This window comes from Hylobates moloch, unplaced genomic scaffold (assembly GCF_009828535.3).
Source record: "Hylobates moloch isolate HMO894 unplaced genomic scaffold, HMol_V3 SCAFFOLD_24, whole genome shotgun sequence".
NCBI lineage: Eukaryota > Metazoa > Chordata > Mammalia > Primates > Hylobatidae > Hylobates > Hylobates moloch.
This window is the reverse complement of record NW_026652299.1, coordinates 33,989,287-33,993,414: the sequence shown is the minus strand read 5'-3', so window position 1 is coordinate 33,993,414 and position 4,128 is coordinate 33,989,287. Positions and strand designations below refer to the sequence as shown.

Here is a 4,128-nt window from a genome sequence, read left to right as displayed (position 1 = left end):
TTGTAGCTATCGTGGTGGCCAGATGTTGTGGACAATTGTGCATAGCTGTGGGGGCCAGACCGTGCTAGGGTGACGGAACATCAGAGCTAAACCTGGGACAGGCGGGCTGAGATGCTTGTCACCCACATGGCCCTCCAAGGGCCCAACCCCAGAGGGCTTCACTGCATCACCATGGCCTGGATCTGATGTCTCTCCAGGCTCCTCAGGGACAGCCCATTGTCATCTTCAGGTATCAGCCAAGGGGACCTCAGAACTATTTGAGTTCTCCTTTGAGACCCCCCAGTCTTATGAGCACCCCATCACCAGCAAGAGAGAATCTCTTCACTTCTAATGGAATTTGATTCCCAAAGGGAATTCTGGCCTTCTCTGTCCCATCAGTCAGGCTCTGAAGTTAATAAAAGGAGTCCCTAGACCTGCAGCCCTAGACACATTGAATACACATGGCAGCCTTCATGAAAGGCACTTTGACCACAAGCTCTGTTGGTCATAGACAGGCTGCCCGTGAAGCGAAGGTCCCTTGCACCCAGAGGAAGGTGGTCGCTTCCTGGGGAGGGGAGAGCCAGGAGAGAGGAGGCTCCTCCCTCCCTTCATGAGGCTTACTAGTGCTGGGCTGTATTCAGGTCCTTAAGGGGAAATGGCCCTGTGGTCGGCGAGCAGCCCTGTCACTTGGGGACCTCAGAGCCCCAGCATTATCACTGGCCTTGAGGCGTCAGGCACAACAGCTGTCAGGAAGGAGGAGGTGGCTGTGCCAGGTGCCTGTGGTCTTTCCAGTCATCCGGTCTCTGGCAGCCAGGTCCCCAGGCCTGGAGACGCCCACTTGCCTCCTCTGTTTGTCATCGTTGCTATGGCCGCTGTTTTTGTAGACAGTGCTATCCCCAGATTGACTCAGCACAGATCCCAGGACAGGAGTTTCCCGTACACCATCCTTGACCCTCCCCTGTACCTGCCAGGCCAGTGTACCCCTCCTCAGGTGACAGCTGAGGCTCAGAAGGAAAGAACTTGCCTGTCTTCACCTGCAGAAGGACCCCATGCGTCTGACTCCAAAGCCCTTCCCAGGAACACTGAAATGACGCTTCGAAAGTACCTGCCTTTTCAAAGGGCCTGTCCAGACCACTGGCAATTCAGCATGGCCTGGCTTAAAGGCCAGGCCCCTCCGGGGAGGAGTGTGGTCTCCATAAGAAGGACTCACAGGAAAAGGCCAGGGACGGGGAAGAAACTGAGGCTGCTGATGTAATCCCGTGGAGTGCCTGGCTGGGGCTGGGGTGTTGAAGTGTGCCTGGTGACTCAGCAAAGGCTGTGCAGCTCTGCCCTGCCCTGTGTGCCCCAAGATGAAGTGGGCAGTGACTTAGGCCTGCCCCTCTCCCACCCAAAGCCCTTCTGTCTAGATTTCAGGTATACCTGGCTGATCCCAGCTAGGTGTCAGCTGGGCTGGTTCCTTCCAGCCTCTGCTTGGCGTGAAGATTCCATCTTCTCCCGTGTCCCGATGTCTGCAAAGGTGGGGTAACTTCTAGAAACTTTCACTAACCCCACGTCCTTGCTACAGCCCCTCAAGTTTCTCCACTTTTCTTTTCCAAAATCCCATTTCACTTCCTATGGGAAGAGCCAGGCCTTGGGGAGCTAGTTCTGCAATCTGGCTGTCCTTGTAAATCTGCTCCAAGGCCCTGGGAATGGACGCTAATGTGCCCCAGGCTGACCCCCTACCCTCAAGAGTGGGGCAGGGCTGGCATCCTCAGTCATCCCGGGAGAGTCACTGCCCCCCACCATGCCCTGCTCTGCTCTGTGCTCAGCCCTGGTCCAGGTGCTGAGATCCGGTGGCACACACAGGATGCTCACAAAGCATGTTAGAACAAGACTCCATGCAGTAAGTAGGAAGGGGACAGCCAGGGCCATGGGACATGCTGGGTAGAGGGTGTGAACTCCAAGACCTCACTGAGGGATGGCTTTGAGACAAAGAAGTCTGTGAGGGAGCTGGCCATGTGGACACCAAGGAACTGGCATTCCCGCTGAGGAAACAGCAAGGACAGAGGCCCAGCCATGGGAGGACCTGGGTGTTTGAGAAACATGACAGGCCTGGGGCCCAGGAGCAGGCTAGCGGCCAGAGTGGAGCAGGTGGGGCCTGTGGCTCCTGCCAGGGCACTGTGGACCCCTGGAGGGGTCTGCACAGAAGCAGGATGTGGTTGGAGCCGAGAAGCATGGTGCTGCTGTGGTGAGGAAGGACTGGTGGGAGGCAAGGGGGGCTGGGGAATCTCCTAGGTGATGCACTGGCCAGCTCGGGACCCCGCAGCAAATGCCACCAGCTGACAGAGACTCCTGTCATTCTGTTGTGGAGCCTAAGAGCCAGAGAGCAAGGTGTCAGCTGGGCTGCTTCCTTCCAGGCCTCTCTGCTTGGTATGGAGATGCCGTCTTCTCCCATATCCTCACATGGCCTTCCCTCTGGGTATCCGTGTCCTCATCTCCTCTTCTCAGAAGGATGCCAGTCACCTTGGATAGGGGCCCCACCCACGTGGTCTTGTTTACTTTAATCCCCTCTTTAAAGCCCCTATCTCCAATGCACCCACCGTGTCCATGGAGAGAGGCTGAGGCGGCCGACCTCCAGCCCGAGGCACCAGGAAGCTGGGACGGCAAAGATGTCGGCTTCCTTAGTCCGGGCTAAGCAAGAGGAAGCTGCAGCCCACCCAGGCAGCCCTCACCCTGACATCTTCAGCAGTAAACAAGATAAAACAACTTCTTAAAGATAAGCGTGAGCATGTAGGTGTAAAAGTTGGTGTCCGAACCAGGGGCTGTAATGGCCTTTCTTATGCTCTAGAATATACAAAGACAAAAGGAGATTCTGATGAAGAAGTTATTCAAGATGGAGTCAGAGTATTCATTGAAAAGAAAGCACAGCTAACACTTTTAGGAACAGAAATGGACTATGTTGAAGACAAATTATCCAGTGAGTTTGTGTTCAATAACCCAAACATCAAAGGGATTTGCAGCAGTGGAGAAAGCTTTAATATTTGAAATCTCAGGACTCCTCTGGCCGTAGGTTCCAGGAAAGCTCGTGGAAGCTTTGGGGCTCACTGCAGAAATCATGTGACTGTCACGTGCTGGAAAATAAAGTGATACATCTTGAAAATGAAGCCAGTGTGTTGGATTCCAGAGGAAATGATATTTATATTCTCTATAGGGGACAGAAAATGAGAAGCCATCACTCCCTTTGGATCATTTAGGTCTCTTGCATCCTTTGTTTTAGAACCAGTTTCATTAAAGTTGCCTTCCTGGGCACCTGTTTATCCATTTCCTGAACTGTGTGCACTCCTTAGATCGCTATTGAATGGCTTGGTCCCTCAGCATTTCTCCCAACCAGATCGGCGACTCCTAAAATCTGAGACAGGACATCCTGACTGCTGGTAGTAATATGGTGGTGCATTGTTTTTTCCACCCAAACTTAGCATAGCCTTTTTATACATTTTTATGAAAAATTTCATTGTCAACTGCCTCATTGCATACCCTTTAATAGTATCAGGCAAAGATTTTCTTCAACTATAGTACAGATTAGTTCTGAGTGACGGTATCAAAAGGTGAGCAAGATGTCATCCACCTTTTTTTCATCCATTTCTTTTGCCACCCTATATGTCTGTTCAGAGATGGGATCTCAAGCTGACTTTGATTCTTTTAGTTGAGGAGTCTCTTAAAGCCATCTAGCCCACCTCCCTCAATTCCCTGTGTGAGGAAGCAAAACCCCAGGGAAGCCAAAGGACTCCTCTCCACCCCGACTCCACAGGCCAGGGGAGAGTAGGGACTCTACCCCCCTCTCCCCTTCCTTGTAGGTGACACATGTTCTGCCTTCTGAGGCAGTCAGCGAAGGCAAGTGGTCTGACTTCTTTATGTGGTCAACATTTTGATAGAATTTCTTTATAATTTGATAGAGATTATATTATTTTTATTTTATTTTGAGTGGGAAGAATTTTAAAACCTTTTATGTGAATTACCATCTTGTTTCTTTCACCTTTGAAACAATGGTTTGTAGCAGAGACAACATTGTAGCAACCCAGAATTATGCTTTTGGAATGTGGTCCTCACTGTACAGGAGAATGTGGGGATCTTTTGTTAAAATTCCCAGTGTGCATACACTTTCTGGTTCCT

General features: G+C 51.5%; 1 pseudogene; it reads left to right on the top strand.

The window, feature by feature from the left end:
* The first annotated feature begins 2,627 nt into the window (after nucleotides 1-2,627).
* On the top strand, nucleotides 2,628-3,257 carry LOC116462921 (iron-sulfur cluster assembly 1 homolog, mitochondrial-like; annotated as a pseudogene).
* The last annotated feature ends 871 nt before the right edge of the window (nucleotides 3,258-4,128 follow it).